Below are 13605 nucleotides of genomic sequence, written 5' to 3'. Positions count from 1 at the left end.
GAGCCAACCCTGCTCCAGAACTTCCTGTTGGTTTGACATGTACAGTCTAGCTCAGCTGCCTTTCTCCTTGCTATCAAGGCTATGACCAGCTCTTGGATTATCTAGTATAAGGCTACTGCTCACGTATTCTGAAAGGAGAGAGAGAGAGAGAGAGAGAGAGAGAGAGAGAGTGAGAGAGTGTGTTGGGGGGAGAAAAAAGGGGGAACTCAATCCCAGAGCAAAGATGAAAGCCTGCACTGAGTTATCCACACTCCCCTGGTCCAATCCAATCTAGACCAATAGATCTCAAACACAGGAATCCTTCCTTCATACTCTTAAAAATTACTGAATTTATTTTAAATTACTGAAATTAGTCTGGCAATGCCTTAAATTTCTTTTAAAGATTTTACTTATTTATTTGATAGAGAGAGGGGGAGAGAACACAAGCAGAGGGAGTAGCAGGGGTAGAGGAAGGAACAGACTCCCTAAACAGACAGCCTGATGTAGGGCTCCATCCCAGGACCCTAAGATCATGACCTGAGCCAAAGGTAGATACTTAACTGACTGAGCCATGAGGCATCCAGTGCCTTAAATGTTAAATGGAATTGCCATATGACCCAGAAACTACTTCTAGGTATATATGCAAGAGAAGTAAAAACATGCCCACACCAAAACTTGTATATGGATGTTCATAGCAGCATTATTCACAACAGCCAAAAGTGGAAATAATTCAAATGTCTGCCAACTGATAAATGGATATCATATGGTGTATCTATACACAATGGAATATTATTTGGCCATAAAGGTGAAATACTGGTCAAAAAACAATAAACATATTAGATGCTCACATATTTTATTTAAAGAGCTATGTTTTCCAGGGGTCCCTGGGTGGCTCAGTAGTTTAGCGCCTGCCTTTGGCCCAGGGTGTGATCCTGGAGTCTCAGGATCAAGTCGCGCGTCAGGCTTCCAGCATGGAGCCTGCTTCTCCTTCTGCCTGGGTCTCTGCCTTTCTCTCTCTCTCTCCCTCTGTCTCTCATGAATAAATAAAATATTTAAAAAATAAAAATAAAAAGTAATAAAAAGCTATATTTTCCATAACAAAACCAACTAGTAAAAATAACAGCTATGTATCACATTTTTTAAAATCTGTGTAATGTTTAGTTTAACAAAAGTCAGCTGGATGTTCATATCTGATTTCTTGTTCAATCTTTTGTGATTATGTGGTTTTGTTAAAGTGCATGAAGGACATCTAGACTCTCACAAATATGTACTCCTGGAAAAAGGAGGAGTATTTTCACAGTCTTTCCAGTTAATTGTGGATATTCTTCTTTCATACTGTACCAGAATTCAACAGATGGTACTTTCTTAAAGATTAGTTCTAATGTGGCATCTGAAACCATACTAATGAACTTATCCTTTTCTGTATATTTGTGAGAGGATAGGATGCAGGATTTTATTATTATTATGAAAATAGTTTTGACCTTGTGGATTTCCTGAAAGGTGTTGGAGATACCCCCCGCCCCAGGGATCCCTGGATCAGTTTGAGACCTACTGTGCCAGACCAAGGTCACCGATTTTTATAATGACCAGCAGGGGGCAGCGTGTTGACAGTAGCCTACTGATCCACACAGAGACCCAACCCATGACCTTGACTGCAGTGGTCTCTCTATTCCGTGTGTAGTACATCCAAGCACCTGCTCTCCTCTGTGGGCAACCTTGGAGAGAGCCCTGGGCACATCCAGACCCTAAAGAGCCACGTGTGGAGACCCCATGGCCAGGCCTGGCACTAGGATGCCACCATCCCAAAAGCCTCCTCAAATTGAAAGTCTTGACCTTCTCCCAAGTAAGGCTAACATATGATCCAGGAAAACAGAGAGAGTCAAAATGACACACTCATCAAACAAGTGCAAACCAGCATCTCACTTCCAGCCTTCAGTGCTCTATGGTTTGTTTTGCTGTTTTCCAGAATCTGTTATCTTGTGAATAGCACAATCACACTGCCAGGTGGGTGTGAAAAGCATTACTCTATTCCAAGTAAACGTTTAGAATATACTATAATTCATTAGCCCTGTTTATTATTTTTTTAAAAGAATACGAGTTTCAGGAAATTGAAGTGGGGCACCTGGGTGACTCAGTCAGTTGAGGGTCTGTCTTTGGCTCAGGTCATGATCCCAGGGTCCTTGGGACCTTGTCCCATGTTAGGCTCCCTGCTCAGTGGAGAGTCTGCTCCTCCTCTTGTCTTCCACCACCCTGGGCTCTCACTCACTCTCTCTCTCAAATAAATAAATAAAACCTTAAAAAAAAGAAAGAAAAGTGATGAGGGCCTCCCTGATCAGGAGGCTGTGCCTGGGTAAACTGGGCATCCAGTTGGCCACTTGTGATCATCTCACAGATGCCACCGCTCCTGCCACAACCTGCAGGGGGCGCTACATCCCGAGCCACAGCTCCCAGGACTGGAGGGTCCCAAGCCTTCCTGCCTGTCTAGTAGCAGCTGGACACAGTGAGGAAAGGGGTGGCCCCTTTGCTCTACTAGGCACCCCCATAGAAGCGGGGGCACACCAGTGGAGACCCCAGAAGTTTGGAGCAAGCCAGGGAACCTCAGGGTGGGAATTCCATCTTCTGCAGAAGCTTCTAAACAGTGAGTGTATGGAGCTGGCGTGGGGGGTTGAGGAGAAAGAAGGGGTCCTATGCTCTCACACTCAAACCCTCACCTCCTTTCTGGTGAGGACAGGTGGGGACATCCAGGAGAAGACAGCATCACTGGAGTAGAGAGGCAGCAGTTCTTCACAGGCCAAAATCAATCTTTAGGGAATGAGTCCCTTTTGTCCCCTTTGGATTACTTCTAAAGAGGGCAAAATCCTTAGGGATCACTGTCAAGAAAACCCTCAAGCTAACATTTATCCTTCCTCTGACTTATTTGAGTTCATTTTTAAAAAGATTTTTATTTATTTATTTGAGAGAGCCATTGAGAGAAAGCATGAGTGGGGGTAGGGTGGAGAGAGACAAGACTGCTGAGTGGAGAGCCCAATCCTGGGCTCCACCCCAGCACCCTGGGATCATGACCTGAGCCAAAGGCAGACACTTAACTGACTGAGCCACCCAGGTACCACAACCCCCCAACCCCTCGTTTGAGTTCTATTCCTCTTTTCTTTTGAAAACTTTAGCTCAAACAAGTCTGCAATGACCCACAGGCTACTCTGCTCTGTTCTTCCTGAATCTAATCACTGCTTTTCCTGTTGGACAGAAGAGAAACAAGAGAGGTTAAGAGACTGAGGCGAGGTCACACAGCTAAAACTGTGCTGGTCTACTAACCCTTCTTTCCATAGTAACATCTCTGCATTGGATCACCTTCTGCCATAGGGCAGAGGGAGGATTTGGGGTAAAAAAGGAAGGGGGGAAAAAGACTCCAAGAAGAGAGAAAAGAGACCCGAGAGAGTCTGGCTTTTATGCAGACCTACTGGAAGGCCAGGAACCAGTCAGTTATCTTCCTCGGGCCTCGGTTTTCTCATAGGTCCCCAAAAGGGCTGAGATGGACAGGCTGGAGATACTGCCCTGAGCAATCTGAGCTGTCAACCCTCCCTGCCAATCTGCGCAGGGAGGCACAGGGGGTGGAGGTGGGGAGACGGGAAACCGGGAAACCGGACCTGGGGCAGGAGGCTGGTGGCTGCTCCAACCTGGGAGGTGGTGAGCCCCACCCTAGCCTAGTCCCCTGGGCGGGAGCAAGAAGGCATCCCTCTATCCCCCACCCAGACTGAGGAGGCGGAGGTCAACTCCCAGGCCTGGGGCTGTGAACACTGGCTGGCCAGGTCTTCAATGATGCTAAGATCCCGGCTGAGCATGTCCACAGGGGTGGCTGGGGAGAGAACTGGGGCTTCTGCCCAGGCTGCACCTAACACACGTCTCCTAAGGCACACTTGTCCTCCACCCACACAGAGCAGCCTCGGGACAGATGGTGAGAGGGAAGGGCAGCTCCAGGAGCCACATTTTAAGAACTGCCAACAAAGGCAGCGTAGGTTCTCCAAATCTCTTCAGTCTGAACCACCAGCTTCCGGACTCTCCAGCCAAGCCCCATTCCCGGCTTCCTTAACCCTCTTCATCCAGAACCACTGTGTGCTCACACACCCTGGGCTGGGCCCCCCTCCATTGGGGACTCTGGGAAGAGGGCCAGGGAGGCCCCCTTCCCCAGACCTGTGCCCTCTTACGAGCTGGGTCCTTCAAGCTTCCAAAGAGCAGTGCTAGGGGAGCTGAATGTGGGCCACACCCTTGTCTTAACCAATGCTAATGCCTGGACAAAAATCAACTGATGAGGGAACCACACAGGGGCTAGAAGGAGGCAAGTGGAAAGGCAGGAGATTCCCCCTGGCAATTCCCCAGGGGGAAAGAGGGACTCAGCCAAGGGCCTAGAGAGAAGGCCACAGGGTCTGTGGAAAGAGGGCTGCACAGAGCTCTGGCCTCCTCTGGAAACAAGGGGAGAACAGGCTGCTGGGGCCAGGCCTGTCCCTGAAATCCTTCCAGCTGTTAAGTGGGAAGGAGAGAGGTTATGTGGTGTGCATTTGTGCACGTGTGCACCTGTGGGTGTGTGCACATGTGTGTGTGTGTTCTGCTGAGGAAGGAAGACTTCCTGGGGGAGGTGGGCTCACACCTGGGGACCCAGAGTCCTGCTCTACTGACAGTCTGCTCCTCTCTCCTCCCCGACAGGCCTGTGGGCTCTTAGGGGCCTGTGTCTCCTCCTCTCTCCATCCTGGAGCCCAGCGCAGAGCCTGCTACAAAGCAGGTGCTCAGTGACTCTGTTGGGTGGAACTGACTTCATCAGAGAGATGGCTGTTCCCAGATAAGGAGTAATTCAGACAACAGAGCAGAGTTGGGTTCCAACCATGCTCTGTGACTTGTTCACTCACAAAACACTTTGTTCCTCAGGACTCCCCACAGGGTAGTCAGCACCCAGTGGCTTGGCAGCTGAGCCACCTCCCCTCAAGAGGCCAGCGTGCCCTAAGGTCTCCACTAGGACGTTGAGCCTCCAGGTGCCACCTTTATCTTGCTGAGTGAGGCTAGCCAAGTTAGCAGAGGCTGTGCCCTCAGGAGCCCATGGGCTCAGGGGGCCTCACGGTGTGTGTGGGGTGTGTGTGTGGGTGGAACCAGGAACCAGGAACAGGAAATGCCTGCCTAGGATTTCCTGATACATTTCAGGGTGGGGGAAGAAGGAGGTTCTGGAGCCTCCAGCAACTTTCTGAGGCAGATCTGTGAAAGCCAACTCATTCTTGCAGGAGACCTAATTCTCCTTTCCCTCAAGTCCAAAGCACATCACCCTGGGTGTTAGTCACCACCAGCAAACACTACAGTCATGGCTGGCCGTCTCTGAGGGGCCATGGCCATGACGCACCTGCACACAGCATCTCCTAGGCTCTACGGGGTATCACAGGGAAAACCAGCCCACACACGTCATCACCCACCCAGAGGAAGACTCCTGACATCTCAACAGGAGGCCTCCCAATTTTATCCAGGTATTTCTGTAGAGATTTCAAGTAAAATCGATTCTCACTACATGTCCTGTTTGCTGTTTTCTTCTCACGCTGTACTTTCTCACAGTATTAAAATTTCTCAAAAACATGGGTTTTAATTGTAACTTAGCATTCTGTATTTTATCATTTTCCTGCTTGGGAGCACACAGATTGTTTCCAATTTTGTTCTATTATATATTTTTAAAGATTTTATTTATTCATGAGAGATACAGAAAGAGGCAGAGACACAGGCAGAGGGAGAAGCAGGCTCCATGCAGGGAGCCCGATGTAGGACTCGATTCCAGGTCTCCAGGATTACACCCTGAATTTAAGGCAGATGCTCAACCGCTGAGTCACTGAGGCCTCCCTGTTCTATTATGTTTATATTCAACACAAAAATAGGTATCAGGGAGATGAACCTCTGTGCCTATCTCTGATCATTTCCTTAGTACAAATTCCTCAAAGGCAAAGTATACTTTTTCTCTAATATATTGTTGAGGCAACTTTTACCACATTGACATTTATAGCCGCTCAAAGCCTTCACTCACAGGCCTCACCCTACTCTCTTGAAGGTGCTTCTAGAATGGTCCACTTCTTCTTGTAGTGACAGAATTGTAGCTCTGTCTTATTGGCCTCATGAAGATTTTGTATTTTCCATCCCAAGATTCCAAGATGGAAAAGCCTATCTGGAACACTCCCAAGTTGGTTTTATAATGCACATAGTCCTGTAATCACTAAAAAGGCCTTCTCTCTGGACGCCTGGGTGGCTCAGCAGTTGAGCATTTGCCTTTGGCTAGGAGCGTGATCCTGGAGTCCAGAGATCGAGTCCCACATCAGGCTCCCTGCACAGAGCCTGCTTCTCACTCTGCCTGTGTCTCTGCCTCTCTCTTTCTGTGTCTCTCATGAATAAATAAAATCTTTAAAAAATAAAACAAATAAAATAAAATAAATAAAATAAAATAAAATAAAATTAAATTAAAAAGGTCTCCTCTCCACAAACATTCATATCTACTTGAAAGAAACCTTCTGCCCCTTAAAGGGTTTCATGCGCTCAGAATCCAGTAGAGTGAACACAGAGGTGAACACAGAGCCCCAAGTGACCCAGGTGGTCACAGAACCTCCAGCCAATGTTCTCCAAAAAGGGCCAGGGGCTCTCCCTCCACCCCAGGTTCCTGGTGAGGATGAGATAAAAGCACACTCCTGGGACACCTGGGTGGCTCAATAGGTTAAGCATCTGCCTTTGGCTCAGGTCATGATCCTGGGGTCCTGGGGTTGAGCTCTGCATCCGGCTCTCCGTTCCACAGAGTCTGCTTCTCCTTCTGCCCCTGCTCATGTTCTCTCACTCACTCTCTCTCAAATAAATAAATAAAATCTTAAAAAAAAAAAAAAAAAAGCACCCAGAGCAGCACAATCGTCACTAATCACCCAAGAAAACACCGTTGTCAGACCCCCAACCTTCCAAAACTTACAACTGCTTTAACAGAGCTGGGAAACACTGCAGCCCACACTCTCTCTGAGGTAACAGAGGGTGGTGAGCTACCAAACAATCTGCCCTTTGAGAAGGATTACACACACACACACACACACACACACACACACCCTGGGGCTCTCTGTTCTGCCTTTCGGGGCCAGGATGGGGATGAGAGGCAACTGCCCTCGTTACCAAAGCTAATAACCTGTCCTTGATGTGCTTCAGTCTCCTGCCTTTGGACCCTGGCATTTTCTGCCTCCTTGATTTTGTTGATGACTCCCCCAGGTGTGGATAGACAACTTTGTGGAAAGAGAAGAAATGATACAGAGAAAACAGTAGGAACAAACCAGGCCAAATGAACAGGCTCAAAGAGACCACAGGGTCTAGGAGGGGACACCACATGCAAAGGCAAATACAAGTCAGCAGCAAGCACAGTACACGGCTGCTCCAAACAGCCAGTGAGAGGATAAGTGAACACGCGTCTCTCCATATGAGGCGCAGGAGGTTTTTCTCACTGCCGAAGCACAATGAATGAAATGTGGGGTCCAGCCAAGAGCCACAGACAGCTGACCCACCGACTTAGGAACAATAAATAAGTGCTGTAAACTGTCAAGTTTGGGGGTGGTTGTCATGGGGCATTATCACGGAAACATATAACTGATACAAATTATATCTGGTAAATAAAATCCCGACCTGGACCTCAATATCCAGCCAAACCCCTCCTAGAGCTGTCTGGAGTTTGACTTTCAAAACTGTGAGTGGTGAGGGGATCCCTGGGTGGCGCAGTGGTTTAGCGCCTGCCTTTGGCCCAGCGCGCGATCCTGGAGACCCGGGATCAAATCCCACGTCGGGCTCCCGGTGCATGGAGCCTGCTTCTCCCCCTGCCTGTGTCTCTGCCTCTCTCTCTCTCTCTGTGCGACTATCATAAAAAAAAAAAAAAAACAAGACAAAACTGTGAGTGGTGAGAAGGCCGACAGACCAGGTGAGGGAGGCAAACAGGAGACACGAGGGGCCAACAGAATCCGTTTACTCCCGCCCTCACTCTGTCCAGAGTGAGGACAGAGGGTGGAGGAAGGGCCTGGAGCCTTCTCAGGTGGCCAGTGCCGGGCTGGAAAAGAGGCTTCATCCTGGTGCCAAGTCTGAGCCAACATCCAGAGAGCTGCCCTGGGAAGGATTCAGAGCCTGTATCCAGCCTCTGGGGGAACATGTGCCTTTAACCATGCCTGCCCGGGGCAGCCTGGGAGAGGGGCTATACATCCGCTACTGTCTAGTTTGCCATCCCAAGACAAGCTAGCTGTGATGGGCCAGGGTAGAGGGTGGGGAGCAGACGAAGTAGGGAAATGGAGGGAGAAAAAGCAGAGATGAATATAAAAAATACTTGCCCCCAAGCTGGTGCTTCCCAAGGCCTCCGAGATGCCTGTAAGAGCCCTCAGCTCTACGCCCAGGTATTAATATTCCAGGGAACCCTTAGCAACAGGCCCTGACATCTGTTCTGTTACCATGATATGGGCACCATGCTAATAGCAAGATAAGGTGAGCTGAGACATCTACCTTTCCTCCACCTGTCACACCACACCAGGAGGATGAAAGATCCAGACCGGAAGCCTCAAAGGCCTGTCTGAAACTAGAAGGAATCTCTCTATGGTGTCTTGGGCTAATTATGCATGAGGCAAGGCTTGAGGGCTTGGGAGATGAGGCAGGAATCCCGAGGAAGCTAGTGCCTGACAAACGTCCCTAGAACCCACTCTGTCAGCAGGCGTCCTGACAGATCTGCTTCCTTGGATGACTCTTCACCCCTCCCTGTTCACTTCTTGATCTCTCCTGCCCTGATTGTGGCAAAAGCCTTTGGACCTCCTGAGGCCTCACGCCCTTCCCTTGCAGCCAGAGAGGTCTTCCTTAAAGCTCAGGTTCGGACATGTCCCTTGTTCAAAAACCTTTGATGGCTCCCTACTGCCAAAGGAAAAAAACCCAGAAGCCACACTCAAGGTCATCCATGATCTGGCCCAAGCTACCCTTCCAGTCTCACCAATTACTGCATCCCTCCACAAAACTCACACTCCAGCCACTGGGCACCTGGACACATCCTGACTGCTCGGCTCTTTCTCCAGAACTTCACATGTAAAGTGTCATTCCTGCACACTGTCCACCTGCAGAGGCCTGGTACCACCTCCTCCGGGAATTCCCTCCCTCCTTCCCATCCAGCTCCTGTTTGGATTCTACCTCCCTTGCCTTCCCACAGCATTTCATCCCGCTTTGTATCCTGGGGGTCTTTACCTCCGTCACATGTATGAAGACCACAGCTCCCAGGACACACCGCAGTGTCCCGGGGCTAGCACAGTGCTCAGAACTTAGCAGGTATGCATACACTTCTGTGGACCCAACACTAACTTTCAAGAGTTTACCGCAGACCAGGGACTAACACCTGGCCTCCCTGGTCTTGAACCAAAGGCCCCACAGTGTGACCCTCGCATTTCCTCAAACACACACAGGCCCATCCACTGCATGGGCCTCAAGCATCCTGCCTCTGGCCCCCTCTGCAAAGTGGTTTTCCCCAACTAGAACCACAGGAAATATAGAAGGACCCCAACTCTTGAGAATAGTCAACCATACCAGATCTGGGCACAAAGGCACAATTAATATCACAAATAACAAATGACTCAGAAAAAGGTTTATGGCAAAATTAGCTTCAAGAAGTAGAATGAGTGGTAGACACAATGATAGCACGATATCCCCAACATGTACCCATGTGGGAAATGCAGAGTCCCTGTATTAGAGGAGTACAGTGTGGCACTATGGGTGAATTTATTTCAGCAATATTTTCCAAGGATAAGTTAGGCACCCTACCTGTCCTTCTGGCTCCTGCCCACATTCCTCATTCTAGGTGGGGCTCTGTAAGACCCAGCAGCCCCTGCTTGCATTCCCACAGCCTTTCTTGTCTGTGGTCTTCCAGGCCAGCCAATCCTGGACACCCTGTGGCCTGTTCCGTGGCTTATCCCCACTGAATCACAGAGCTGAGTCTGCTGTGGTCCTCAGAAAGGCAAGAAGCAGGTACTTTTGGCTCCATTGCCCTCATTCATTCAACAAGCCAGCCCTGAGTGTTGTTGACCGTATGTCTGAGTCTGCTGCTGGGTGAGCTGGGGCAGTTCTTTGTGCCCCCCAGAAAGTCTCAAGTGGTAGGAGGCCTCCCTGATGTCAGCAGGGCCTCCCCCTACGGAAGTGAATCCTCATCCACAATGCCCACTCTGCTGGGCCCAAGCCCCTGCCTGTCTTTTTGTCTAACCGAAACCGTTTTCTTATTCCCAGGATGAAATGCTATGGAAAGCCTCCAACCAAAATGAGATGCAAAGCATCCCACTTCTTCTCCCTCTCACTTCTAGAGCCAGCCCTCCAATTTTAACAGCCACAAGCTCTGCCTACATGTCCCTAGAGGCACAGCTTGCTTTTGTCATTTCTGAAAGGTCTAAAACAGGGCAGGGACATGTCCTAGATCAAAGCAGGCACTGTTGGTGGGGCCCCACTACCTAGTAACCAGACCCCCTGGGCCAGACACAACCTGCAAGCATACAGAGGGAGGGAAGCTTCACAGGCTGGCTGCCAGGCCCCAGCAGTGGGCCATCCCCCACGGGACCACACAGCATCAGTCTCCTAGGGCTGCTCCATCTGTTTACCACAAACTGGGAGGCTTACACAGTTCTGGAGCTCAGAAGTCCAAAGCTGAGATGTTGATGGGGCCAAACTCTCTCTGAAGGACCTAAAGAGGAATCTGCCCCATGTCTCTCTCTTGGCTGCTGGGGTTTGCACAGCAATCCTTGATGCTCCTTAGCTTGAAGCTGTGTCATTCCAGTCTCTGTCTTCATCTTCACATGGTCTTCTTCCCCTGTGTCTTTCACTATACAGGAAGGAGACAGGGAGACTCCAGGGTGACCTCCCCATAACCAATGACAACTGCAGTGCCCTCATTTCCCAATAAGGCCACGTTCAGAGGGGCTGGGGCTGGGAATTCAACATATCCCTCTGGGGGACAGAATTTAACCTGCAACACAGGGCAATGCCAGAAACCGAAGCCCTCCCTGCCCTGGGGGGAGGGCCCTTGCCTGTGTATGCACAGTTGGTCTAAAATGCCCCCTGGAATTTCTTAGTGCAGAAAACTAGGAGAGGAATCTAAATCTAAGAAAGCCATCACAGTTGATTCAAAGTGAGGATTCAAGAAAACAATCTCCTTTTGGTCATTGCTTCTCTTGGGAGCTCTTAACAGGGGAGCCATGAACTCAGATGGGAATAAGTTATACCTTTATTTTCATTAACCTGCAACTGAAATTGTCTATTTTCTTTCACTATGAATGTAGGCAACACATCACAGTCATATCATCAGTACCGGTGGCTCGGTGGTTAACAGATCAACAGATATTTACATATCACAGAATTGCAGATATCTCAAAATATTATTCATGTTCATCGCTACTTCAAAATTAGAATAGTTATTAGACCTATTGTGAAGTCGTTTATTTAATGATTCAAAAACGAAGGATATAGATTACTGTATCTAAAGCTTGTTTTTTAAAAAATATTCTGATAACTCTAAGTCAATATAATTAGCTCCTCTGTAATCCTGTTTGTGCATTTAAAATCATTATCTGGGGATCCCTGGGTGGCGCAGTGGTTTAGCGCCTGCCTTTGGCCCAGGGCACGATCCTGGAGGCCCGGGATCAAATCCCACGTTGGGCTCCCAGTGCATGGAGCCTGCTTCTCCCTCTCTCTGCCTGTGTCTCTGCCTCTCTCTCTCTCTGTGTGTGACTAGCATAAATAAATAAAAATTAAAAAATAAATAAATAAATAAAAAATAAAATCATTATCTTGGGGTCCCTGGGTTGCTCAGTAGTTTAGCACCTGCCTCCGGCCCAGAGCGTGATCCTGGAGTCCCAGGATCGAGTCCTGCATTGGGCTCCCTACATGGAGCCTGCTTCTCCCTCTGCCTGTGTCTCTGCCTCTCTCTCTTTCTCTCTCTCTCTCTCTCTCTGTCTCTCATGAATAAATAAATTAAATCTTTAAAAAAAATCATTATCTCGAGAAAGGTTCCACAGGATTCACCAGACTATCAAAGAAAGGTGGTCGATGGCACAAAAAAAGAACAGGAGATAGAATTAGAGCTTGATTAACATTACCAGGAGAAAACAAGCTTCCAGGATAATCAGGTATCTGTGGCCCCAGGGACTCTGCTCAGAAAATGCTCAAGTCCTCCAGGGCCGCCAGGCACCTGGCTTGGGGTACACAGTAAAGGGTGTTAGTGCTGCTTATCTTTTAGTGCAGAAAGGCAAGCCTGCTTCCATGGATGTAATTTATGTGTGTCTGAAAAGTCGTAGACAAACAATTTTTGCAAAGGAAATCTGAGTTTAGTTCGCACCTGGGAGCAGCTTGTTGGAGGAGCCCAGTAGAAACTTCTCTGTGAAGCAGAGAAACCTCTGGAAGGAAAGCATGTTCACCCCTTCTCACCTGCTTGGTAAAGTCCCAATCTTCAGGTATGCTGCCAGAGGCAGTCCTCCAGGTCCCTGGATCAGCTTCTGCACCGCTGCCACCCCCAGTGCCCCCCCCCCCCCCCCCCAGTCCTGCTAGGACACCAGCTCTCAGGTGGTTCTTTTCAGGCTCTGCCAGGTACTTCACTCTTCTTCCACCCACTTCACCAGAGCCTGGGTGGGAACCCTGGCCCTGGCTATTTGTTTAAAGCCAGCAGCCAAGGCAAGCCCCAGCTGACCTAGCCTGCTATCTGCCAGCCAGCTGTCCCCTCTCGTTCATGGAAACACAAACAGACGTTTCTCTGTTCCAACTTCAAGGTTAAGTACTGCGCTGCCAGGTGCCAGCTGTCAACTTCTCTGCGTCTCCCTGTTCCCCTGGTAGAGGCTTAGACCCCAAACAAATAGGGGTGCCCTGATAAATGCCCATGGTGAGGACTGCTAAGGACTCCGGATGAGAGAGGGGATCATCCCCAGAGCATGGCATAGCACAGAGGAGATGAGCAGGGAAAAAGCCAAACAGGACGACCAGCATCTTGCCATAGTTTTTGAGGATTTTAGAAGCAGCCTACAAATTAAAATGTATCTGCAAATGTTCATCCCTGGCCCTGAGCTATCTGATTGGAAAGGGAAAGCAGTTGGCTTTACAGGGCATCGACAACCTGCCAGTACTTGCCGTAGGCTGACCTACTGAAATTCATCACAATCCCTAAGGGAATGGCTTGACCATCATCCCCTTCCAGAGAAGGAGCCTGAGACTAGACACAAGAGCTGCAGCCTCAAGGCCATCCAGCTGGCCCCTGGCCCTTTCTGTCACCCTCTCTGTCCCCCAAGGAGCCCTGGCTATGGCATGTGACATCTAATGAAAACAACAGACCCAACCATCTTCTGTGTTCCCAGCACAAGGGAGTATGCCAGGAGTTCAAAGAAACTGAGACATGGAGAAACTGGCCAAACAGTTCTGAAAAGGCTCAGGGTTACCTGGGTCATAGCAGCACTTGCAGGCTGCTCTGGCCCAGTCTATGGGCCAGACACCCCTGCTCCCCACCATTCCCACTACCTAGCCCAGGAGCTCACCCAGACCCCAATCACCCTCTGATCCTAAGTGGTTCACCTGTCCAGGCTCCCCCGCCCAGATGTAACCTACCCT

The 13605-nt window shown here is 49.3% G+C and overlaps 1 protein-coding gene across 1 annotated transcript in view; it reads right to left on the bottom strand.

Moving 5' to 3' along the window:
* RPH3AL (rabphilin 3A like (without C2 domains)) overlaps positions 1–13605 on the bottom strand; it is a 146216-nt gene that overhangs the window by 87137 nt on the left and 45474 nt on the right.

The sequence above is a fragment of the Vulpes vulpes genome, chromosome 2, assembly GCF_048418805.1.
Source record: "Vulpes vulpes isolate BD-2025 chromosome 2, VulVul3, whole genome shotgun sequence".
Lineage (NCBI taxonomy): Eukaryota > Metazoa > Chordata > Mammalia > Carnivora > Canidae > Vulpes > Vulpes vulpes.
The sequence above is the reverse complement of the archived record's forward strand: the minus strand, read 5'-3'. Positions and strand labels throughout refer to the sequence as shown.